Raw genomic sequence first — 27,436 nt, 5'->3', positions numbered from 1 at the left:
AAAGCTTGGCAAATTCGCTAATCGTAGATTAGTGTTTAAGGGAGAAAAGCAAAAAACAGGAAGTGGCTGAAGATGAAAAACATTGTGAAAGTCTTGTGAATAATCAGGCTGTGGAATTTGAAAGCAAGACTGATGGATCAGGGAGTGTCCAAGAGGAAGATTAAGTTGAATTCTTTAGGCCATATTTTCCTACAAGGCTGGTGGCTTCTGCTGTGGCAATACTGCCAGATCCCAGCTACCTCTAATATGCCTCTCCACTCATCCTCCCAAAGCCCTCAATCCTCAGCCCTCCAATACCTAAGAATTGAACTTTTCCCCCATTCCCAGCACCAATAATCTCAGTACTCACAATCCCTTTGCAATCTTTTACCATCTGGAAACCCACCTACCCAGTGCATATGATCTCAAGACTGTGCCCAGTGCCCTCTGTCCCTAAAATCTTTTGCTCTCATGTTCCTCATTCCCTGGATCCACCCCGGTGTATTGAGAACAACTTTTTTTTTAGTATTTCCAAGGCAGATCTCAATAGATTCTTGATTAACAAGGGGATGAGAGGTTGTTGGGGATAGGCAGGAATGTGGGGTTGAAGTTACAATCAGATTAGCCACGATTGGTATACTCCCAGTCCTAATTCTGGTTTGGGAAAAATCAGAAAAGTCAGAGTACCAGTTCCATTTATTTATTTAGAAATCAGTCTTCCAGGTCTGCCTAGATGCTTAGGCTGGATAAAGGTATATTCTGTTACAACACCACGCCCAGACCCCTTAACCCCAAGCCCAAGAGTTTGACACCACCTGTAGCCCCTTGTCCCAGGCCCTAGTGGGCACTGCAGCAAACTGTCCCACAAAGGAGTGTCATGGATGCTAGAGAGCTGTGTCCCGGGTTTTTGAGGGGGGAAATAACTGGCTGCTTAAAGGCCTCAATAGGCCTAAGAGTGGGCAGGTTGATGAGTACATTACCCACTCCCCATATTATGGGGGCTGTGTTGGGGGAGAGCATAACATCAGGCCCCACATCCCTGCGTTTGAAAAATTGTCAACCCCAATCCACCACCTACCCACACATCGTTTAAATTGAAACTTGTTTGTTCTTATGGATTGCAAAATCATTTTTTAAAACTTTAGTTACCTGTTACAATTGAAGCAAAATCCTTCTCAATTGGCCAGGACCGTTCCTATAGCTTATGGTGCAGCAACACAAATTTAGATTGAGGTCTCAATAGATTGATGCTTGGATGGGTTTCAGAGACTGAAATTGTGTGCATATTTTCAAATAGTGCCTTTCTCAGAACAGCGATGAAATATTTGCAAAAAGAGCTACAAGAGGAAAAGCTCTATTTTACCGAACCCCACGTTGTAATAAATGTGGTAAAATTGTGCTGTATAAACAAGCTCTGCGGGCCACAGTTCAATTTTTGCTTCAATCCTCCACTGGAGGAATGCTCCCTGCTAAAGAAACTTCTCTGTTCATCTTTCTGCAGCGATAAAGAGATATTGTTCTGGAACCAAATTCAAAATTGCAGAATGAAAGAGAACTTAAATGAAGCAGTGTTTTATAAATTCAATATCACCAGCTGGTAAAATAATGCGATTTGCTAGCAGAGTTATCAGGGCCTAACTGAATCAAGAGTGAAAGCTAAGTACTGCGGATGTCAATGGAAACATACTGTGGTTTTAAGAGATTTGTTGCTCCATTCTAAATTACTTTGTGAATTAACTAACAACAGCTCTTTTGGCAGCTTGTGGACGCATTTAGATCCTATATACTGTTAAAGTAAATAAAGGAGGATCGTTCAAGATTATTTCCTGATCTGTTCTGAGATAGCTGATCCTGAAACCCTATTAAAACTGTTAACTATACTTGTTGGTGACACATTCGTTCCTGACTCAGAAGGCTGGTGATCTCAAGGAATGGTGGCACAGTGGTTAGCACTGCTGCCTCACAGCGCCATGGACCCAGGTTCAATTATGGCCTTGGGTCACTGTCTGTGAGAAGTCTGCACCTTCTCCCCATGTCTGTGTGGGTTTCCTTCCGGTGCTCAGGTTTCCACAAAGATGTGTTGGTTAGGTGGATTGTCTATACCAAATTGTCCCTTAGTGTCCCAAGATGTTTAGGTTAGGGAGATTAGCAGGATAGAGCCTGGGTAAGGTGCTCTTCTGAACAGTCGGTATAGATTCGATGGGCTGATTGGCCTCTTTCTCTACTGAAGGGTTTCTATGATTTTTGAGGGGACACCTCCCTACAGTTCTGAGGGAGTGCTGCACTGTCACAGGCGGCATCTTTCAGATAAAACATTAAACAAAGACTTATCATCGAGTAAATGCAAAGGATCCCATGTCATTATTTGAAGATTAACAGATTATCTGGTTATTATCATGTTGCTGTTTGTGGGATCTTGCTATGTACAAATTGGCTGTCACATTTCCCACAGTACAGCAGTGACGACAATTCAAAAAGGTTCTTATTGGTTGTGAAATGTTTTGGCACATCAGGAATAATGCTATAAAATACAAGTATTGTTCTTTTTAAAATACATTATATGAGTGTAGCTGAAGGCAAATGAATCGTTCTCTCCCCACTTGCTGTCTGTAAAAGATCCCATTGAACTGTTTAAAGAAAAGAAATAAAGATCCTCTGGCATCCTGGCCAATCTAGTCTCTCAAGTAATCCATATCCACAATGGAGCCCAGCACAGCTGAACAAACAAGGCATCCAGGAACACGAGGCTTCTCTGACAAAACACACCTAATGGCCTCACAATATGAACCATTGGCCAGAATTCTCTGGTCTCATACACTCCACCACCACTGCCAGCAACAATGAAAAATTCAGCATTCAGCCAAATCTCCACTCACTGTAGCGGGACTGGAAAATCCCAGCCGCAGGTCAGATCTAAGAGTTCCGGTCATTCTTCTTACTCCTGGTTCCAACTGAGTGAGGTTTATTTCTAAATGCTATGGACAGGACTTGGCTTAGCTATGATGTTCCCACATTTGAGTAGCCTGTTAACATCTGCTGTTACACTGGCTGTCTTTGCTCTTTCCATTTGCTGCTGTAAATGGCACGACCTAAATAATAGTGCAAAATAAATAAAACATCAGTGAAGCCATGAGCATTCACAGTACTGCAGTTGAAGAATGACCATTGGATGAGGCACTCTGTTAACAATATGAAGATATATTGTAATGTAGTGTTATTTTTGAAAGTATTTTCCTTCTATATTATGTAGAATTAATATGTCAAAGATGTGAATAATAGCAATATATTCAAAGCATTGATTTCTAATTTCTTTTTACTTCTTGTAAAATTGACCTTCCCATCACAGGAAAACTTGTCCTCGTTATATCCCAAACAGCCATTTTGATAGCAGGAAACTGTGACATCTCTCCTGGACTTGACATTACCGAGAACTGAGTGATGCCTTCTTCCTTCAGCAGCACCTTCCAAACTTGTGACCTCCACCACCTTGAAGAACAAAGGCATTTGGGATATAGGTATATAAAGATATATGGGTATGTCACCACTGGCAGGTTCCCCTCCAAGTCTTGCCATCCTGACTTGGATCTATCTCACCGTCTCTTCAACACCATTGGAACTCCCTTTCTAACAGCACTGTGAGTGTACCTACATCCCATGGACTGCACCAGTTCAAGAAAAGTGCTTACACCCACCTTCTAAAGGGCAGTTAGAGTTAAGCAGCAAACACTGGCCTTGCCAGCAATACCCACATCCCATGAATCAATAAAAAAAAACCTGATTTTATGCTCCATTTAGACTTGGGGAAGCCTGGACTCTGCATTTTCTTTCCTGCTGGAGAAACGGAATCTTGCTGTTGTGCCAACATTCACTTTGTTATTAAGCCGCTGGAAAGATGAAGGGTGCCTAACAGTTCACAGTTGGCTCACATTTCAAAGGAGACTGTGCACTCCATGCAAAAATGATTTCCGAGCTCCCAAACAGATTTCCTTGAATGGCATTCCAGCATAAACTCCTGAACATTTCCCAGAGACCTGAGGGACCCCCTTCCTTTCACTGCTAGCCAAATGGAAATCACAGAGCGATGGTGAAACAACATCAGTGGAATGTTGGGGTAAGGAATACTCTTACTTCCCTACGTTTTAGCAAGCGATCCTGAGATTCAATTGACAACAGCTTTTTATAACATTTCAAAGTCTTTCCACACCACAAGGGGATTCTTCAAGTGACCAGAGTGCCACTCACAATCTGAACCACTTCCTTATAAACAACATTTGCTGTATCCATCGGCTTCTTTCCAACTAATCCAACAATTGCTTCCCTCCTTTCTCTGGTTTCTAACAGCGCTCCAACCTCTGAACCGTTAAGTGATTAGCTTGTCTTACAACTGTTCATTTGTTTACGTGCCATCTCTTATGTATACAGTGCTTATTAATTGAAGATGAATATTTTAAAATAAGAAGCCTCCAACCTATCTGCATTAAGCATCAGCACAAAGCACTCCTCAGCTGATAGTCTATGCGAAGAACCAAATTCCCTCTGAATTTCAAAGGAGTGTTATCGATAAAGCAAAAGATAGGAACTACCACTGCTCTTCTTAAAAGCATTGTTCAGGATTTTTTTGCTAAGTTGGAATAATTTGTCTGGTCACCGTAAATAGAAACTGTTTTGCTGCATTATTTAGGGGGTTAACTAAAGGTTACGTGGGATTAACAACACCGTAGTTTAATTACAAGCTTCACTGATTTTAGCATGTAGCAGACCAGCTGATAAAATGGAAGAAAGACTAATCCCTCAAAACAACTGTAAACTGCAAATATAAAGCACTTAAACAGCTCAAATAATGCTAGGGTGCCAACAGAGACTGTCAATTGGGGGAAATTGCTAAAGAATGGGGCTTCAGAATAGGAAAGGCCAGTTTAATGGCCAGCAGTTGGTGTTGTAAAAAGTCAGGGAGAGGAGAATTATGTCTTACTGTAATAATTCAGCCAAGTACCAATTTCCTGACACCAAGCACCCTTCATTGTGTACAAGAAAGAAACCGTTCCCGGTGTAGGCAGTGCAACACCTCGGGACCCAGAACAACAGTCCGAGTGAAGTAACAGTTTAAAAGCCCCTGCTGAATACTTCTATAGGGCAATTCTCCTTGAAGCTCATGGGGGGAAATCTATCGATAACCTCCAACGTGGCCTTCGTGGCCAACAGGACACTTAGAAAACTGGTAGCTGCCTCCCAATAACTGAGGGATTTGAAGTCCCCACCACAAACATTCCCAAGAACCTACATATCATCTCTTGGGGCAGAGCTTTACATTCTCTGCTGGCAGGTTTGAGGGGAAGATGTCAGCGTTGGACTGAGGGGGGTGGGGGGCACAGTAAGAAGTCTCACAACATCAGGTTAAAGTCCAACAGGTTTATTTGGAACTACGAGCTTTTGGGGCGCTGCTCCTTCATCAGGTGAGTCAAGTTTGAGAGCAGGGGAGTTTGTATAGTTTAGTGTGTGGCCTGACCACATCTGATACATCTAACTATATCTGGTGAAAGTGTTGGGCAGCCAGTCATTTGATCTATTGAAGCTGATAAATGACCAATTAATGGCTACTACAGTGCCTCACCTCGCCCCTTCCTTTGGGTCCCCTCTGACCATCAGAGGCACTTACCTACAATGTATGCCACCCTTTTTAATCCTTCCCCACTTGTCTCTCAAACCTGGCCCCCATCCTGCCACCAACCAGAATATCTATACTTCAGAATATCCATACACTGCTCCAACGCGTGTCTGTTCTCTATCTTTGGAGGTCTTTCAAATGTGATTAGCAGTTACTCCAGGGACAGCTAATCACCAATCATCCGCTTTGGTGCATATATCATCAATGATGATAAATCAATTTGCTGCATGATGCAAGCTTCTGACGTGTGGTGGAGATGCCGGTGTTGGACTGGGGGGTGGGCAAAGTAAGATCCATGTAGACCTATTGGGCTTTATCCTGGTTTTGTGAGGCAGCTTCTGATGTGGCAGACACAGAAAGCCTGCTGGACAGAGTGAATGGCATCCCACATTATTCATACGTTAATGCAACAAAAGCTTTCCAGTTCATAAGATGATTGATTATGTGGGGGAATTGAATGCTTCATATGTTTTGCCAATTGTTTCTTTTACCTGTGGGATTATTGCCAGTCTGTTAAATTGGGAAAACCTTTTTTTTTTAATTCTGTTTCCTTTGCTTAGGGCAAAGTTATTCCTGACACGGAGACAACAGTGTAAGCTGATTTAACTAGCAGTGGTAATCAAAGGCAGGAATTTGCTTAGGCTGGGTCTCTTACCCCACTGCCTGAAGACTCAAGTGGGAACACATCCCCACTGATACTGGCTCCCCCAAAGACAATTAACGGTCAGCAGAGTGGATGATGGCAATCGGGGCAGGCCATCTGGGAGTGGGGGGGATGAGGGGGTGGGGGGGGGAGGGTGGTGGAATTCAGGGTTGGCCCAAAGATGTCCAGGAGGTCAGAGGCAACAACTGGGGTGGGGAGAGAGAGAGAGGGGGTGGGGGGGGTGGTAGGGGGGGTAATAGGCCAATGATGGAGGGGTCGCGATCGCTGGCCAGCGATCTGAAGGCCAGCAGTTCGGGGTCACTGCCCATGCGCCAATCTCAGTGCTAACTAATCAGCGCACGCACAGCGGATAACTCAGCGCTATGCTGCCACCCCTCCAGCAGGAATAGGCCGTGCCCCCTGATTTTCAGGGTGAGTCAGACTCAGGCACTCTGCTGTGCTCAGAGTCTCAGAGATTCATTCTGAAAATCCTGCTAAAAAAAACGTAGGAGTTACTCACACTTTTACACAAATTGGGGACTTAGAATTTTTTGGGAGAATCCCAGTCAATATACGGATAAACCCAGCTACAGCAGAGTCACTTTAGCCTCAGTGGTCTCACTTTAATCTCACTTTAGTCTCTTTTAGAATCAATAATCTGGATCAAAATTAACAGATACTTGGGCGTGTGTGGGTTAATTAAGGAAAGGCAGCACGGATTTGTTAAAAGTAAATTGTGTTTGACTAACATGTCTGAAACATGGAATAAAAGAAAGAATGGAAGCATGGATGTGATACTAGCTGAATGACAGGAAACAGAGTCGTGGTGAATGGTTGTTTCTCAGACAAGACAAAAACGTGAATGGGGTTTCCCGAGGTTCATTAAGAAATTCACCGCTTTTCTCGATCTACATTAATGTCTTAGACATAAAATGTGTAAATGACATAAAACTCGGAAATATTGTGCACAGTGAGGAAGACAGATGAACAGGCTGGTGGACACATGCAGATGAAATTTAATGTAGAGAAAAGTGTAAAGTGATTCATTTTGATAGGAAGAACAAGGAGAGGCCAAATGTAAGGTAGAATTCTAAAGGGAGTGCAGGCACAGGACAAAGTAGGGATGTATCTGCACAAACCATTAAAGGTAACAGGGCAGGTTGAGAATGTGGCTACAAAGGCAGAGAAGATCCTGGACATAATAAATAAAAGCAAAGAAGTTGTGAGAAACCTTTATAAAACACTTGTTGGAGTATTGTGTCCAATTCTAAGCACCACACTTTAGAAAGGAAGTGAAGACTTCAGAGAGAATCCATTTACAAGAATGGTTCCAGCAATGACACACTTAACAGAATGGATTGACTGGAGATGGTGGGATTGTTCCCATTGGAGAAGAGAATGTTAAGAGGAGATTTGATAGATGTGTTCAAAATCATAAGGAATGTAAGTAGAAGAGATCGAGGGAAACTGATTTCATTAGTGAAGAGATTGAGGGCCAGAGGACACCAATTTAAGGTGATTAGCAAAAGAATCAAAGGCAACATGAGGAGACATGTCTTTACACAGTGAGGGGTTAGGAGCTGGAACACACTGTCTGTGTATGGCTATGGCTGATAACTTTGGCTGTGGCTGACACTGATTACAGTGCATTACTATTATCTCAATATCAGTACTGATGCCTGGCCACTAAACATGGCTTCTTGCATTTTGTTTTTTGATATGGCTGGGTGAGCACGGTGTAATTCTGCAAGGAGCAATTTTCTGTTTGCACAGGGATGACTACTCTCACTCCATGTAGGATAATGCCATCCTCACAACACAGCTCATTCTTCCTAAGGTGGTATGGCTTCATGTCTTCAGAAATCATCCCATTCTGCCAATGTACTATCATACTGTTTCTGATCTTCAATAACAGTGGGTCTCTGCTGGTCCAACATTTTATTTACTGTGCCGAGACTTTCAAGTGGTCTAGGAAATTCAGTGCCGTCACAGTCTCTTGCGGCACTGGGTGGGTGGTGTACTCACTGGCACTGGAAAACAGTTAAGAGCATCAGCATTGGCTGTGTCACTGGCCAGTGTTCTAATGTACATTCATAAGTTGACAATAACAGTGCCCAGTATGAATCCAGGCTGAGGTAATCGGCAGAATGCCTTTATCCTCCCTGAAAAGACTCAACAACTGGTCCGTAACGCTTGTAAAATGTCTACCACAAACATATTGGTGGAATTTTCTCACTCCATGCACCACAGATAGCTCTTCTTTTTATATCTGCAAGTAACCCGTCTCAATTTCTGAAAGGATTCTTGACACATATGTAATAGATCTCTCAGGCCCATCATCCATTCTGTGAGATAAAACTGCCCCAATGCCATGTGGGAAGGCATCGCATGTTAGCATTAACTTCTTAGATGGGTCAAAATGTACAGAAAGGCATGTTGAATGTAATAGTTGATAGCCTATGTTAAATGCTGGGGTGTTTTCCAAAACCATCTCTGATGTTTTTTCAAAAAAAAAACATGTAAAGAAGCTAATAGTGTTGACAGACTTGACAGGAACTGCCTGTAACAGTTAATCATTCCCAAGAATGATTTAAGCTCTGAGGTGTTTCTAAGGGCTGGTGCCTCATTTATTGCCTTTACTTTGTCTTCCATAGGATGCAATCCCTGGGCATCAGCACAGTATCTGAGGTAAGCCACTGTGCTGGCCTGGAAAGTGCACTTTTCCCTTTTTTGATGAAGTCTTGCCTCCTGAAATTTTAGTACTTCTATATTAGCCAAATGTTCATCTTCAGTTGCACCAGTAATCAGTACATCATCCAAATGTACAACCACATGTGGAAAGCAGCTCTCCGTGGCACATTGAAAGATGGTACAAGCTGATGAAACACCAAAGGGCAAGCACGAATGCAGGTATAATCTTATAAGACTGTTAGTGGTCACATCGTCTCTAGAAACATCATCCAACCCTAGGTATTGATATTCATGACTCCTATTTAATTTGGTATATGATTGTCCTCCAGCCAGTCTTCTATATAAATCCTCTATTTTAGAGATAGCGTATTTGTTCAGTTCAGCTGGTTGGTTTACTGTTAATTTATAGTCTCCACCAATGCAGTTCATTTTATCTGGTTTTATCACTGGCACAATGGGGCTGCCCATGCCACAGACTAACTTACTAAGTTCTTCAAGCTAACTTTTAGTTCAGTTTCGACTTTCTCCAACATGTTGTATATCTACATATTTTGGGGAGATGATGGCATTATCATCTATTCATCCAGAAACTCAACTAATGTTCTGGGGACCTGGTTTTGAATCCTGCCACAGCAGATGGCAGAATTTTAATTCAATAAAAAATATCTGGAATTAAGAGTCTACTGATGACCATGAAACCATTGTTGATTGTTGGAAAAACCCATCCAGTTCACTAATGTCCCTTGGGCAAATATATGTAGTTATGGGAATAGGGCTGTGGTTGGGGGCGCATGGTGACACAGTGGTTAGCACTGCTGCCTCACAGTACCAGGGACCTGGGTTCAATTCCGGCCTTGAGTCACTGTTTGTGTGGAGTTTGCACATTCTCTGCATGGGTTTCCTCTGGGTAATCCAGTTTCCTCCCACAGTCCAAAGATGTGTGGGTTATGTTGATTGGCCATGTTAAATTGATCCTTATTGTTTCGGGGGTTAGTAGGATAAATGTGTGTAGTTAAGGGAATAGGGTCTGGGTGGGACTGTGGTCAGTGCAGACTTGATGGGCCGAACGGCCTCCTTCTGCACTGTAGGGATTATGTGAAAGCACAGGTCTAACTCTGGAAAATTTTGAATAACTTCTGGGTCTACGTGAATTTTTACTTTTAAACTTATAATTTTCATAAAAACATCTTGATAATTCCGGATTACTTAATGCCGGCTTCCTTCTTTCATGCTGAAAATTTTCAACCTGTTGTGTTCAATTTCTCGGTAGTGCACTTTTACCAATTGTATGATTTCTGTGAAGGAGCTTGAGCACATTCAAGGATGAAAGACAACAGACCAAATTATAGGTTTGGGTCCCACACATGCTTAGCAATATCGCCTTCCTCTTTCCTTCTTCCTCATCAGTTGACTTGTAAAAATACTCAATGTACTGTAATGCAATGCAATGTACTGTAATACTGTAAATGCTCAATGTACTGTAACCACTGCTAAGCACAGGAATCGAAGGGATCCAGTGTCACACATCATTTAAGCTTTTTGTCACTTCACAAGCTTGACTTCCAGTGGACCAGATTCTATTGTGACAATTTTGCAAGCACACTTGCTGCTTTTTACTTCATCACCAAACATAGTAACTTGGTTACATCAGTTATTAACGGATAAAGAATGTTAATTCTCAGTAACAACTATATACAGATTCAATGCTTACAGCCATACCTCCAGGATCTAACTGAGCCCCTGAGAATGGGATGGGAGAGTACGTGTTTGACAAGCTCTCACAGGAGGAGAGCACTTAAATGTGACATCTAGTATTGGATTGGAGATGGCTTTGCTGCTTTGAGATGTCTTTCCAATTATGCCTGGACAACTTGGCTTTCTCCAGGAAAGAACTTGTCACGAATTAAATTATCCAGGATCTAACTGCTGGGACAAGCCCAGACAAGTTGGAGTGAAGCCCAACTCAGTTCCAGATTGGTCAGCCTGGGTCATGTGACCCTTGCAGAAGGTCACCCCCTTAAAAGGGGCCAGATACCTTAGGCATATAATATGGAAACCCAAACAACCCCTGTACCCCAAGCCACCCGACAACGGATTTAGCAAACAGCTCACGGCTGCATGATACAAGAACAATTTTAATTCTGCTACAAGGGCAGAATGGAGCTTTCAGCCCTTCAGAGAAATGCCAAAAGAGAGGCCACTATTAGACTTAAGTGTTCTGACTGGGCCTTGCAGATCAAAGGCCGGAGTTCAGACCCAGACTGGGGAGTTTGGAAGTAATGGAGGGGCAGACAGCTATTTGAAAATATGCTGCTGACCCAAATATCAGGAATGATCCTAGAAGGTTAACTTTTCTTTAGCAATACCACAACATGATAATGTCACTTGATGTATGACAAACAAGTTCCATGGTGTTACATTTCGCAGTGCTTCTTTCCGGCATGATGTCAAGTTTTCTGACCTCAACAACCTCCTGATTTGATAAATATTTTTGATAAACATGAGTAATTTATTTTAAATAATAAAACAATTTCCATCAAAATGTCTGAGTCACAGTGACGTTACATTTTGCAGAATGGCCTGCGACTATTCCAAACTGTCAGCATAATTAAGGGCATAACAATGAGGCAATCTGGCCCGGTCTGGTGCGAGTGAGCATTTAAAACAAATTTGCAGCGGTTTACGCTGACAATCCACTGAAGTTTAATTCTGCATCTGAATGACATTTTAAAATATATCCGACCTTTAACTCTTCCTCTAAAGGGTGAGCTAGAAAAATACCCTTCACAATGTTAAGACTATGTTGAAAATATTGAATAATTCCTTAGCACCAACTGCCATTATGTTACATGAAACAAATAATTTCAAGTTTCCTAGGATAGCTACAGCAATATTTAGCTTGGCACTTTAAAAATGAACATTATCTAGGAAGGAACCTTCACCTATCTCAGTGGACTGATGTATGCTGAGAATGAGATACTTCAACTCTAGTATGACACTTTCCTTAACGTCTGCAACTACCTTCTAATACAGTAGTTCGAGAACTAAAGGGGATGACTGCTGTTCAAAGTAGTCTGAATGTTTTCGGGGAATGTGAGGTGGAGATTTTTTTTAAAAAAAAGAGCTTCACTGTCCCATACGAAAAATAAACAAAATTCAAGTTGACCAAAGTACTCAATCTGATCTCATCATTTCCTTGAGATATTTTCCAATGTCTGATAAGGTTGATGTTGTTAAAGGCTTGTTTATTTGTATACCAGTCTAAACATTTACAGCATCTACAAAATTTTAACAGGAAATGGAAGACATTTACAGAAATAGAGCAGAACACAGAACATCAGTGACCTTACAAAGTAGTTTCACAGAACCTGAACTTGGAAAAACATCCCTTGGTAATATTCCTTAGCACACAACATATATAAGCTAATAGATTTTACATGAATAAACATCTGAGTCAAATATTCCCATTCAGCTTTTTTCAAGCCACCAGACTGCTTGTAATTTTCCATTCGACTTGGAAATGTTAACTTTTCCACCAAAGAGAATTTATGTAGCTTCAAAGCTAAGACACTGAAAGTTGAAAACCACAAAGTTATAACTGCCATTATTGTCTCAATAACTTTTTTCAGAAGGTTTATTACAATTAACAGCTGTATGCACTTCTGCTACCTTTTGCAATCATCCTTGTCACTTGCTAGTCCACGCATTTTGCTATAATAATCTTTGGCATTTGCCTTTATGGCTAAATGCTGATAAGCTGTGTATATACAGAGCAAAGGTCTCAGTACAGGTTGATTCACTGCGGCAGAATAATTCTGTTATCACAGCTCTTTGTCAACTCTAATTTTCAACAAATCTATATCCTTTTCATGACTTCCTCTTTTATGATATCAATCATAGGTTTCCCTCAGGAAGCCCTTCCCTTAAAGGGCACTTCCTTCATTTCATGCTTTCTGAAAGTTGATGTAAACATAATTACTGTGTTTCCCCTGTGCAATTTCTATCAGTCACTAAAGCAATACCTATCAAGTTAGATAAACTTGCTGAGATAACCAGGATTTTAATTAGTGAGGGAATTGAGTGTTCTGGGGATAAGACAGTATATTGGAGTTGAAGATTATCACATTAGATTAATCATGATCTCATTGATTGGCGGACCTGACTCAATGGGCCGAATGGCCTACTTCTGCTCCTACATCTTGTGGTCTTATGGACTTCTCCTTTATAAAACTATGCTACCCTTGTTCAGTTCATGTCCTGATAAGTGTTGTTTTTTTAATTTCTAGATATAGACTAATAGTTTCTAATGTAGACTAACAGGTCAGTATTTTCTTGGCTTATTTCTCTCACCATCTTGATGAGCGATGTAATGATTTCTATCCCCCAGGCCTTTGGCTCAGCTCCCACCTCTAATGACATTTGGAACATTATATTTGATGGCGCCACTGCTTCCTAACTGAGCTTCTTTAATATTCTACGGTACTTTCCATTTGATCTTGGACCCTTGTCAAGTTTTAGCATGCACAGGCCTGAACAACAATTTACTTATTTACATATATTGGTTGCCTCTCTACTTGCATAACCACTGACCTTGTTTAAGTCTTTTCCATAAGCACAACAACAAAATATTCATGAAGCTAATCCGTCATTTTCTTCCATCAAGCTCATTTTTAAGTGGCACCTTATAGAATTTCATTTCCCAACGTAGGCATAAAATCCTCAGCCACTTCTCTTTATGTTGGCCACAAGTTCTCTCTCCTATTTCTCTTAATCTCGCTTGTTTGTTTCTTGTTGTAGATTAAGGTATTTATGGTTGTAGCATCGTCATCATATTGACTTTACCTGATACATACTATTAAGTCACCATGGTCACCAGATGTCCATAGGCTGCTCTCACCTTCGAGGGGGAGGGCTGATTGGTACTGATTTAACCTAAGGATCACTATACCTCAGGCAAGGGACAAGGTGGAGAAGGCAGGGCCTTCATGAATAAGCTCAGCCAGTTTGGGAGCTGAACCTACACTGTTAGTGTCACTCTGCATCATAAATCAGCCATTCAGCCAACTGAGCTGAACCAACTTCTCAACATGTGTTATCTTCAGTATGGACTGCAACAGCTCCCAACCACATTTTTTTGGTCACTCTTCTCAAAGCCATGACCACCACCACTGAGAAGAATAAAGGTGGCAAAGATCACCTTTCCAAGCCACACACCACCCTGTCGTGAACATACGTTAATGTTGTTTTACTGCATTAAAATCCTGTAATTCCCAAGCAGCTTCATTCATACATGGACTGCAATAGTTTAGGTGAAGGCCCACCACTCCTTTCTCAGGGAAACTTTGGATGGCAATAAATGTTGGGACTAGCCAGCAATGCCAGGCATATCTGCCTTTATACTACCATTCATGTCTTCAGCTGTTGGCACATCTCCAAAAGACCAAGGGCAACTGTCTCCATAGATCAGAAGAGATTTGCAAGAATGCCTGCAGTCAATCTGCAAAGTAAAGACAGCATTGCCAGTGAAAGTTCATTTCATTACTCATCCTCAACTTTCACACATCTGGCGCTGCTGCCTCAGACCACCAGAGACCCAGGTTCAATTCCAGACTCAAGTAACTGTGCGGAGTTTGCAGTTTCTCGCTGTATCTGTATGGGTTTCTTCCAGTCCAAAACTATGCACGTTCGGTGGGTTAGCCATATTAAATTGCCCCTTAGTGTCCAAAGATGCAAGTTAGGGGGATTAGTGGGGGTACAGGGATGGGGTGGGCTGGGTAAGGTGTCCTGTCAACGAGTCAGTGCAGTCTATGGCTTCCTTCTGCACTTTCAATGTTCTATGATTCTGTTACAGGGATGCACTATCGTAACAGCTAATGAACCAGCTGATGTATTAGTCAGCATACCATGAACTTCCTTCTCCTTTGTCAGTGAAGTCCAACAGGAAACATGACACGAAGTCTGATTTCATTAAAGTGCTTCAATTGAGAAATACAGGAAGTAGTTGATGACATCTACATGGTCATTAGCCAACAGGTTTCCGACTCTTCTAGTGACACTTGCTCGGCTGTGCAATTTGATTCACTCTGTGCTACTTTCATGGAGCCTCTTAGCAAATCTCCTGGGATGTGTGGAACTGCACTGGTGCTTGTCAATGGATGAGGGAAATGCATGGTGCTGTAAGATGCTGTCTTTCTCTCAATCCCTGGCAGGCTACTCCTCCAGATTCACAATAAGAAAGGGGGATAAATTTGGAATTCTGGCTGTAAATGATATTTCACAACCAAAGGTGGTTACAAGGTAGAAGGAAATAATTTAGCCTATTCCGTTTGTAACTGCTGTTTGCTAAAACAATCCAAAACTAATCAGTCTGATTTATCCCTAATGCTTCAAATATTTATTCAATTGTCCATTGAAAGATGTTTCTGGTTTCTGCCTACTTGCTGTGATTATGCATTCCAAGTTCCAAAAACAATAACCGTCTCCACACTCAATGAGGAATCAACTTTCATACAGCAGGAAGATATTAGTCCGAACACTGGGGAGGTCTACAACTTCACTTTTCACTACACCTCCCTGCTCTATCATGCAGGAATGTCCAGTGTAGCCTCCACCATGGGAGGCACATCTGTGATTTGTGTTTTTTTCTCCACCAAAATCTGCTCCCTTGTTATTGATTCCATCTTCCACAATGACTGTTCTTTCAGGTTGAAGTCACACTATCATAGTATTTTGATTGAATCTGTCCTGAATCTTAAACCCCTATCATCACCAAAAGCATTTACTTCAGCCACCAATGCATTGCTCATTTTGCTCCATCCCCATTACTGTTGAAATTGTTCTTTGATTTGATTTATTATTGTCAGATGTATTAACATATAGTGAAATGTATTGTTCCTTGTGCGCTATACAGACAAAACATACCATTCATAGAGAAGGAAACAAGACAGTGCAGAATGTAGTGTTACAGTCATAGCTAGGGTGTAGAGAATGATCAAGTTAATGCAAGGTAGGTCCATTCAAAAGTCTGACAGCTGGAGGGAAGAAGCTGCTCTTGAGTTGGTTGGTACATGACCTCAGACTTCTGTATCTTTTTCCCGAAGGAAGAAGGTGGAAGAGAGAATGTCCAGGGTGCCTAGGGTCCATAATTATGCTGGCTGCTTTGCTGAGGCAGCAGGAAGTGTAGACAGAGTCAATGGATGGGAGGCTGGTTTGTGTGATGGATTGGGCTATATTCATGACCTTTTGTAGTTCCTTGCGGTCTTGGGCAGAGCAAGAGCCATACCAAGCTGTGATACAACCTCTAGTGACACTTGCTCAGCTGTGCAATTTGATTCACTCTGTGCTACTTTCATGAAGCCTCTTAGCAAATCTCCTGGGATGTGTCCAGAAAACATTCCTGGAATGCTTTTGATTATGCATCTGTAAAACTAGGTGAGAGTCGTAGCTGACATGTCAAAGTTCCTTAGTCTTCTGAGAAAACAGTAGTATTGGTGGGCTTTCTTAACTATAGTGTCAGCATAGGGGAATCAGGACAGGTTGGTTGGTGATCTGGACACCTAAAAGCTTGAAGCTCTCGACCATTTCTACTTTGTCCCCATTGATGTAGACAGGGGCATGTTCTCCTTTATGCTTCCTGAAGTCAATGACAATCTCCTTCTTTTTGTTGACATTGAGGGAGAGATTATTGTTGCCACACCAGTTCACCAGATTCTCTATCTCATTCCTGTACTCTGTCTTTTCATTGCTTGAGATTGAACCCACTACGGTGGTGTCAACAAATTTGAAAATCAAATTGGAGGGGAATTTGGACGCACAGTCATAGCAATATAAGGAGTATAATAGGGGGCTGAGCTCAAGGTTCAATTACTGTCATACTCTCTTTAATTCCTGCCCTCCACTCTCAGTAAACTGTCCAGAATTGTGCTGCACTAATCTTATATCACACCAAGTTCCCCTCCACATTCATTTTCAGTGTCCTACATTACATCCCAACGTTAATGCATTTGATTCAACATCCTGGTACTCATCAATGAATTCTTTGCTCTAATGTGCCATTGTATTTTCCGCAACTTTATTTCCCCCCACCCTCACAAAGATTTTGCTAATCTCTGCTCTTCTAATCCAGATGCCTGTACATCAGGCACTCCTTACACCCATCGTTGGTGTCGTATCTTTAGATGCCTTGTCCCACTCACTCAACTCCCTCAGTTTTTCATCTCTCTCATCACTTTTACAATCCTTTCCCTTTAACATTCTTCAATCACCCTTTCTAATCTCTTCCATTTTTATTTATTATCCTTCAGACCCATAGTGACGTTTTTAATATATAATAATGGTGCTTTCTAAGTGCAAATTTTTGTTGACGATGTTTGTTCTTGCTGCTAGCATTATGTTTCTATCTTGTAGGTAAAGAAATATTCTTATTACAAAGGGAATATACAAGGTTATATTGGCTGACATTTCCTATTCTGTATCTTATCAGCTTTCAGTAATTAATCATGCAACATGCATAATAGATGTGATGCAATAAATTGATGGGCAAAGTCATTGGTGGATGTGACTGGGACACAATTTGCACCTTTTCGCTAACCAGAATTGGAAAGTATAACTCCCCTTTAAGAGACACAGGCTTCCTTTGAGTAATACATGCCCTACTGGATTCCCCAACCTCCTAATGGCCATAGACTCATGCTGGCAGTTCACTTAGTTGTGATCCAATGATGAGTCTTATATCTGTAGAACATCTTTTATAACCTCAGGATAGTCAGATATGATTTGCAGTCTATAAAATACCTTTAGAAGTGTAGTTATTGCTACAAAACAGGAAGCAAGGAAGTCAATTCGCACATAATCAGGCCCCACAAACAGCATTATGACAGTGACAAGATAATCTCTTCCAGTGATATTGGTTGAGGAATCAACATTGGCCAAGACACAGGGGAGAAATCTTCTTGAAATAGTTTATTATATCTTTGAGATGAATCCGAGATGGCAGAGGCAGCCTCAGTTTGATGCCTCCTTGAAAGACAGAGTGGAATCACCCCAAAGTTTACCCAGACTATCAGTTTCAGACTTAACGCCTGTTTGTAATTCTCCAGATACACTTTTGAGTTTTCACTCCAGATTGTTTGGCACTCAGTGCACAGAAAACATGGGGGCCCGATATGTGCCATTAGCCTAACAGTGTGGGGCCTGATAGAGCAGGAAGGCTGGCAGCACAGAGATCAGGATGTCTTCGTTAAAAGGCACTGCAATCTGCGCAAAATGTAAACTCCCCCCAGCCCCTCACCCGGACACAGACACCCATCCCCCACAAGCATTAGGGTGACCCTGCCCCCACTGCAAAGTCATAGATGCACTGCCTCAAAGGCATCAGGACACTCCCTCACCCTCCAAAGGAATCGGGGCACTCCTCCGCAAAAACATCAGGGCACCCCTATCCCACAAGTATCATGGTATGCATCCCACTCCAAAAACATCAGGGCACACCCTCCCCTCCACACATAAAGGGGAAACCCCTCCCCCTCCCACACATGGGGCTCCCCTGAGAGCCCATCCCTGACATTGCCACCTTAGCACTGCCACCCTGGCATTGCCACACAGGGACTGCCTCCCCAGCAGCGGCAGTGCCAAGAGGTAATGTCAGTGTACCGGGGGCAGTGTCAGGGTACCCAGGCATGTCCCTCACCACCCAGGGGCCATAATTACCTGTGCACCCCAGCATGGTTACCACGGCTGGTTTTTGTTTTTGAAAACCGGTAGCGATTTGTGTTGGTGTAATGTCACTTTGGCTGGGTGGGACGACACATTGAGGATATGTTGATGATACAAGTAGTGGTGCCAAGCTCACTAATGAAATTCTAATGTATGCAAATCAGGCAAGCATTCATCATAGAGGGAAGATCGGAATCCAAAATCTCACCAGCACAAATCCCCATTTTCAACCTCACAAGATTTAACAGACATTGTGGGATCTGTGACGGTGAGTAGCACGGCCGTTAAATTGCAGCCAATATCTCTGATACTACAGTCCTCATTCAGTGCTGCATTAGAGTGACAGTCTAGATGTGATGCTGAAATCTTGCAGCTATATCTCAATAATGGCTACATTGTCATATTCCCCAAGTTGAACTTGTGCCTGCAATTCCTCTAGTTAGTTCCTTATATCCTGTGCATTTGTATAAAGAACTCTTATTTGGGCCAGATACCCAATTCTGTCCTTCTGTTCGCATGTTTTGCTCACACATTTCTTATTTCTTTTTCCTGGTTTTTTTTTGCATCTTTTCATTCTCTGCCTAAGTTCTGACTGCTTCCCTTTCAGAATCAAATGGGAGTGAGTTGCCAAATGGGCCATGGCTGAGATGAAATTGTTTCACTGGAAGAATTTGTCCATCAACTTTTAGATAATGAACAATTTGCAGCAATGCAAAATCAGAATTTTTAAAATGGATTAAAATAAATAAAACTGTTCAAAAATATTTTCTCACCGAACTGTGTACCTCAACCCAGCTTTATATTCTCACAGACTTTACACCTCCATAAATTTCCTTTCAAAGTGCTAAAGTCTATCATTACTATTGATTTCATTCTGCAAAAACATTCATAATTTCAATTCCTTTTCACAACTTTTGTGATTGAAATTGAACTGCATGATTTGTCAAATTCACTCAGAAATTGGTATTTTTAATAGTTCCACAGCGCTTGCGATTTAGAACAATTTTCTTGACATCATTTTTCAAATAATATTCCATAAATGATTTTGTCACGAGCAAAATTCAATTAATAACCTGTAAGGTTATGGATGGTCCAAGAAGGAATTGACAAGCTAATACAGGAAGTTAAAGAAAGGATTAGAAGGCAAAATTAAATTAAATCCTGAAATATTTAAAAATATATGAAGTGCAAGAGGTGAGCTGGCGAAGAAAATGATTGGGCTTCTTTAAGGGCCCAAGGGGAAATTTTCATGTAGATGCGGAGGCAAAAGTTCCAACTGAATACGTTGCATCTGTCTTTGCAAAGAAAGCAGATGTTGTGATGGCTGCATTACAAGTTAGGGCAGCATGGTGGCCTTGCTGCCTTACAACAACAGGGACACTGGTTCAATTCCCGGATTGGGTCGCTGCCTGTGTAGAGTCTGCATGTTCTCTTCATATCCGCGTGGGTTTCCTCCACGGGCTCTGGTTTCCTTTGATGACCAGTGAGTAGCAGAAGCAGAACAGAGAAGCAAGAACAATAACTACCAGCCATCTCTCCCTCTCTCCCCCTTGCTGAGGTAAATTATCTCGAATGTACAAACAGAAAGAAATAAGATTGCATCTCCAGTTAACCTTGCAGGGGCAACAAGGAAATGGCTGAAATTCTCTGACCTCTCTGTGGCGTCTTTCTCATGGTACCATTGCCAGTTATGGGCTCTCTCAGTTCCACTGCTGTCAATAGGATTTCCCATTGACTCCACCCCACGCCCTGGAAACCCATAGTGGGGGTGCAATGTTAATGGGACCAGAAGATCCCTTCAGTGTGAACAGCCAGAAAGGTCCTGTCAACATTGTCTTTATTTTTTCTTGGGTTTTCTCAACTCATACTCTTTCTGTGACTCAAGGAAGCTTGGTTAAACTGGCTTGTCGTAAAAAGTAAATGCATCTAGATTTGGAAAAGGTATCCACTGGGCAAGGATTTTATATAGACCTTTATTGCAGCCAACCGAGAGGATGGCAAAATAGAGCAGCCAGTTTATTCTTCCTCACTTGGTCACATCACAGGTGTCTTGAACCTCAAACTTTGTCTACTTTAAACAAAACATTATTGATTCCTAACTGGATGTTACCAAAAATTTGGTAATCATAAAGCAACATTTGACATGACTGAAGAAGTGATCTTCTGGAATGTGCAACGTGCTGAATTTAGTCCATTCTGCGCTACAGAAACACAGCTTTATGTGTAACAAAGGCTGTCCGATATCAACTTTACTTCCCTAGTGGCATTTGAAGGTAGCTCCATCACATGTCAAGCTTTCTGAAGACTACGGTGTTGTGATATAATGTCAATTATTCTTGGACAATAGGAGGGGGATATCTATCTGGAATAATTACACTGTTGCTTGTGTTAAGGTCGATGTATAGTCTAGGTTGTCACTTTTGTATGATGGCTAATTTTGATAGGCATGCAGATGAGTTGATTCACTCAATGATACCGTGTATGTAAGGTTGTTTCAACTGCTGTGACACTCAGACATGAATCACAAACATCACCTGTCTCAGTGTGCAAAAGTGGCCGAAATGTCGATGCAAGGTTATGACAGCACCCTTTAATATTGGTACAGTGTTTAGCACTGCTGCCTCACAGTGCCAGGGCCTCAGGATCAATTCCCGGCTTGGATTACTGTCTGTGCGAGTCTGCACAATCTCCTCGTGTCTGCATGGGTTTCCTCCAGGTGCTCCGGTTTCCTAACACAGTCCGAAAGACGTGCTGGTTAGGTGCATTGACCATGCTAAATTCTCTCAGTACCAGAATAGGTGGAGTGTGACCACTAGGAGATTTTCACAGTAACGTCATTGCAGTCTTAATTGAAGCCTACTTCTGACACTAATAAATAATAAATAAACTTTGAACCCAATAAATAAGACTGGATACCATTGTACACAATGTAATCAATAACATCAATGTTTGCTCCAATGCAGTCTTCATGCTTGAAGCCAAGTCAAGCTTATTGTATTGACTTATCCTCATAAGACCTTTGGTTATGCGGAATGTGAATCTGTCTAGTTTGATGATTTTGTAGTACACCGGAACTGTGAACATTCCCAAAACCAGAATAATCAAATCATTGAAAGCTTGAAGAGTCTTTGTCACAAGAGTGAGAATACGTGCCGAAAAATAATGATGGCAGAGTTTGTCACTCAATATAGATACTTTGTACCAACACTGATGAGGAGCAGCATTGCAATGTCTACGATTTCCACTGTGCAATCTTTAAAACGATTTGCTGCTTTACCGTCCGTGATGAGATACACTTGCCATTTTTCATTTTCAGGAATAGATTCCTCCAATGTCAAACTGGTGAATCTTATTTCTCCCACAACCTGCACACCTTCACAAAGTGAATCATTTCTGAGCATGAGTTACATATTTTCCCTCGAGTTGGACATTGTGTTGTGAATTGATGGGTACCTCCATAATTTGGGAATATTTTCACAGGTGATTTGAAATCTGATTATGCTAGGGCCAGGATTGATGAGATGCTGGGGTCTCCTTGTCCGAAACCATTACACTTGAGCTGGTTGGACCAATTGCATCTACCACCCAGACGCTGAGGGTGCATTATTGTTTAACATCTTTCATCTGACATGACATTTTCAATTTGGATTGCCAAGGCCATGGCTTTTTCCAAGATTTAAACACTATCCTCCATGAGGATGTATTTGCTAGTTCATAGAATTAAAGCTCTTTCAGATTAGTTTTTGAGTTAGTGTGCCAAATTTACATGTGGAAGCCAGTAGCTGAAATGCTGCCTTCTGTTGCTTTCTGGCCTCACCCTTTCCCTGGTATCTCTGGAGGAATGTATATCATTCCTTTTTTCATTTGTTTTTATTCAATCCTGGGACTTTGGCGTCATTGGTTGTCCAGCATTTATAGGCCATCCTTGGTTACCCTTGAGGTGGTGATGGTGAATCGCCATCTTGAATCGCTGCAGTCCATGTTTTGTAGGTTGACCCACAATGCTGTTAGGGAAGGAATTCCAGGATTTTGACCCAGCAACTGCAAAGGAACAGCGATATATTTCCAAGTCAGGATGGTGAGTGGCTTGGAAGGGAACTGACAGGTGGTAGTGTCCTTCTAGGTGGAAGTGATCGAGGGTTTCGAAGGAGCTGTCTAAAGATCTTTGGTGAATTGCTGCCATGCATCTTGCAGACAGTACACACTGCTGCTATTGAATGTTGGTGGTGGAGGGATTGAATGTTGTAGATGTGGTGCCAATCAAGTGGGCTGCTTTGTCCTGGATGGTGTCAAGCTTGAGTGTTATTGGAGCTACACATATCCAGGCAAGTGGGAAGTATTCCATCACACTCCTGACTTGTTCCTTGTAGATGGTGGATAGGTTTTGGGGAGTCAGGAGGTGAGTTACTCGCCACAGTATTCGTAGCTTCTGACCTGCGCTTGTGGCCACTGTGTTTACGTAGTGAGTCCAGTCAATGGTAACCCCAAGGGGATGGTTATACCATTGAATGTCAAAGAGTGGTGGTTAGACTGTCTCTTATTGGTGATGGTCATTGCCTGGCATTTGTGAGGCACGAATGTTACTTGCCACTTGTCAGCCCAAGCCTGGATATTGTTCAGATCTTGTTGTATTTAAACACGGACTGCTTCGGTATCTGAGAAGTCATGAATGGTGCTGAACGTTATGCAATCATTGGCGAACATCCCCATGTCTGACCTTATGACAGAGGAAAGGTTATTGATGAAGCAGTTGAAGATATTTGGGCCTAGAACCCTACCCTGAGGGACTCCAGCAGAGATGTCACGGAACTGAGATGACTGACCTCCACAATCTTCCTATGTACCATGTATGATTCCAACCAGCAGAAAGTTTGCCTACTGGTACCAATTGATTCCAGTTTCACTTGGGCTCCTTGTTGGCACAACTTGGTTGAATGCAGACTTGATGTCAAGGGCTGTCACTCTTGCCTCACCTCTGGAATTCAGCTCTTTTGTCCATGTTTGAACCAAGGCTGTAATGAGGTCAGGAGCTGAGTGACTCTGGCGAAACCTAAACTTGCCATCACTGAGCAGGATATTGCTGAGCAACTGCTGCTTGATAGCACTGTTGGTGACCACTTCCATCACTTTACTGATGATTGAGAGTTGACTGATTAGGTGGTAATTGGTCGGGGTGGATTTGTCCTGCTTTTTGTGTGCAGGACATCCCAGGGCAATTTTCCACATTGTCGAATAGATGCTAGTGTTGTAACTGTACTGAAAGATCTTGGCTAGGGGAGCAGCAAGTCCTGGAGCACAAGTCTTCAGTACAATTGACAGAATGTTATCAGGGCTCCGCTGCTTTTGCAGTATCCAGTGCCTCCAACTGTTTCTTGATATGACGTGGAGGGAATCAAATTGGCTGGAGACTGGCATCTGACACGTTGGGAGCCACTGGAGGAGGCCGAGATGAATCATCAACTCAATACTTCTTACGAGAGATGTATCACTAGCAACACCAGTATTTAATGCTCGTTCATAATTTCCCTTGGAATGAGGAGCTTGCTTCAGAGGACAATTAAGAGCCAACCACATTGCTGTGGGACTGGAGTCACAAGTGGGCCAGGCCTGACCAGGTAAGGATGGCAGTTCTCTTTCCCTAGAGAGCATTAGGTTTGTCCGATAATCAATGATAGTTCCATGGTCACCATTATGAGACTAACTTTCTATTCTGTTATATGGAGAGTTTCTGAGTCTGGTATGTTTGAACATTGATGTTCATTGATGTCATATAACAATTTGCATATAAACATGACTGAAGCTATGAGTGAACTCCATGCTTGCTTCTACACAGGTATCTGTTCAATCCACATCTGACTCTAGTCTCAGCTTGTGTGTCCCCTCCATCACACTGAGTGATACCATTTCCCACATTAAACCTTATATGCGAGATGCCCTTATACTACATATTTTGGATTCTGTCCCTTTAGCCCAAGGCTCTAGATGAATATTGCCTTCTTGCAATTATTGCTGTCTGCAAAACATGCACATCCACCAGAAGAGTTAATAACGTAGGTTTTTAATGAACCAGGAAATCAAGAGTTCTAAGCAGTTGACAGGAAGCAATTAGCCATGATTTGATTGAATGATGGAGTAGGCTCAAAGAGCCAAGTGGCCTAATATTGCCCCTAATTCCTATGTTTCAATGACAAGTAATTCTTGAACTCCAAAGTCCGTCAATCCAATGCATGGGTGGATCTCCATGAGAAGAAAGGGAAGCTGTTAAACTACTCTTCACCTTCGTCACCAGATTTTTATTCTACACATTGGAGATAGGTAGAGAACAGTCCAAAAGGTGTGCAGGTTAGGTAGATTGGCCATGTTAAATTGGCCCTTCATGTCCAAAGATGTGAGGGTTAGGTGGATTAGCTGGCAAATGGAATAGGTTACTGGGATAGGGCAAAGAGGAAGGCCTGGGTGGGGTGCTCTTTCAGAGAGTTGGTGCAGGCTGAATGACCTCTTTCTACTCTGCAGTGATTCTATGGTTCTAATGATTCCAGATGACATTCACCAGATTCTGTGTGTGAACAGGAGTTTTACTTACAATGACTTTAATGTCTGCAGTCTCATATTTACGGCTTAGTTTCCATTCCTCCAACAACACCCACCGGCTTGTCTGACAGCAGACAGCAGAGTGAGAAGTTAACAATCACACACAATCAAATAAACAATTAAACACTTGGATACAACACACGCAGGCTTATGAATCCAGCATAATCCTCCATTCTTGTACAGTTCCAGTGTCATTTTCCTTCTTTTCCAATTGATTGAAAAAAAGATTCAATATGCATAAAATCTAAGCTGTATTATAGTTCAGTTAGAAGTATTCCTCATTTAATACATGGCCGGAATGTTACAGCTGTTGACATCGGCAAGATTTTCCCATCCCGCTGCAGTGAACGGAGATTTGACTGGGTGCCAAATTTTCCAACCTTGCTGCGGCGGGAGCGTGGAGTGAACAGCCAGTAAGATCACACCCAAGATATTTTTGAGTTCTACTCCATTACAAATTCTAAAACCATGCATTACTTTTTCATTTAACTCTGAGGAAGTGATTCCTCAATGTGCCAGAAATCACAGTGAAGATTCTGATTTGATTTGTGACGCTAATAGGCAATTAGTCATTAATTATAAATGAAATAGTTTTTTTTGCCTTTGGATTTTGACACTGTTCTCAATAAGTCAGCAAATTCTTTTTTAAGCAGCTAACATGCAATCTTAACGGGCTATGGTTATTTGTGGCAGATTAACTTGAATAAACATCAAAAGAATGGAAAATTTTTGGGGTCTAAATCCATGCCTATGAAACCCAACATGGGGATTGTAATCCACACCTATTAATTGCAACACAGACAGCACAACAACTTCCTGCTGCCTGTTTTTACATAATGGCTATGGCTAGCCAGCTCTAACTGGTTGACTTGATACATGAGCAGGGAGTATGAGCTGCACGCACCAGCTAAAACCAGCATTGCTTAAACTGCCACCCCTGAAAAGGGATTGTGTCTACAACAAGCTTTGGCAGCCCTGTGGGAGCTAATTCTGACCTGGGAAAGACAGAAGAATGGCGCAATGTGGGAACAAACAATCGCCAAGAGTTTGGGATGTGATGTTGGAAGTCTTTTTGAGAAGATGAAGATGCCCCATTGCAGATACAGGACAACAGACACTCCATACAGATGCTCAGAAGGCAGTGGGGGAAGATAGTTGTGGAGGTAAATGCTTGTAGTACCTAGATGCAGTATTGCAAGAAATTCAGTGGCCTCAGATGTGTGGTCAAGTTTATGAAATGTATATTCAAATCCCTCATGTACACCACTAGACTCAGCCACTGTTCAATTCACTATAGCCCCATCACTTACCTACAAAACAAACTCTTATCAGTCAGAACTCATACTCAGTATTCATACTGGACCTCACCCTCACAGGCTTGGCACCTACTGCAAGCACACCCACTCACAACTTGCAATCACTGCCAGCTTTTCAACTGTGACTGCTACATCACCCAAACAGACTGCACGGCACTCATTGACATACATCCCTCTCGTTTCCAGGACAAAAGTTAGGGCAGCACAGTGATCAACACTACTGCCGCACAGCATCAGGGATCCAGATTCAATACCGGCCTATGGTCACTTATTGTGCAGAGTCTGCACGTTCTCCCCACATCAGCATGGGTTTGCCCTGGGTGCTCTGGTTTCCTCCCACAGTCCAAAGTCGTGCGGGTTAGGTGGATTGGCAATACTAAATTACCCCTTAGTGTGAGAGGGATTAGCAGGGTAAATACATGGGGTTACGGGGATAAGGTCTGGGTGGGTATGTTGTTGGTGTAGGATCGATGGGCCAAATGGCCTCCATCTGCAGTGCAAGGATTCTATTCTATTCTATGAAAGTTACACATAACTGAATGCAACAAGAGCTCAGCAGGAAAGACAGGCAGACCCAACTGCATATCCTAACTCTGGCCATCTGGGGATGATTATGCCCAGTGACAACGTGAAGTCATTGAAGGTGATGGTATTCTCATTCTTAATTCCCCTTCTCATACCCCACTTCCTCCTCATACCACTCTCTTCTAATTTACAAGCTGCAGTCCATAGCTTGGCCTCCTAAGACGAGAGCTGTTTGTGGTCAACCTGCAAAGTCAGCTTCAGCCTGACCCTCAAAGTCAGCAGCCTACCACCAGCCATGCTGCAATCACTGGG

The sequence above is a fragment of the Carcharhinus amblyrhynchos genome, chromosome 17, assembly GCF_965287045.1.
Source record: "Carcharhinus amblyrhynchos chromosome 17, sCarAmb.v2.hapA, whole genome shotgun sequence".
In the NCBI taxonomy this organism is placed as follows: Eukaryota; Metazoa; Chordata; class Chondrichthyes; order Carcharhiniformes; family Carcharhinidae; genus Carcharhinus; species Carcharhinus amblyrhynchos.
The sequence above is the reverse complement of the archived record's forward strand: the minus strand, read 5'-3'. Positions refer to the sequence as shown.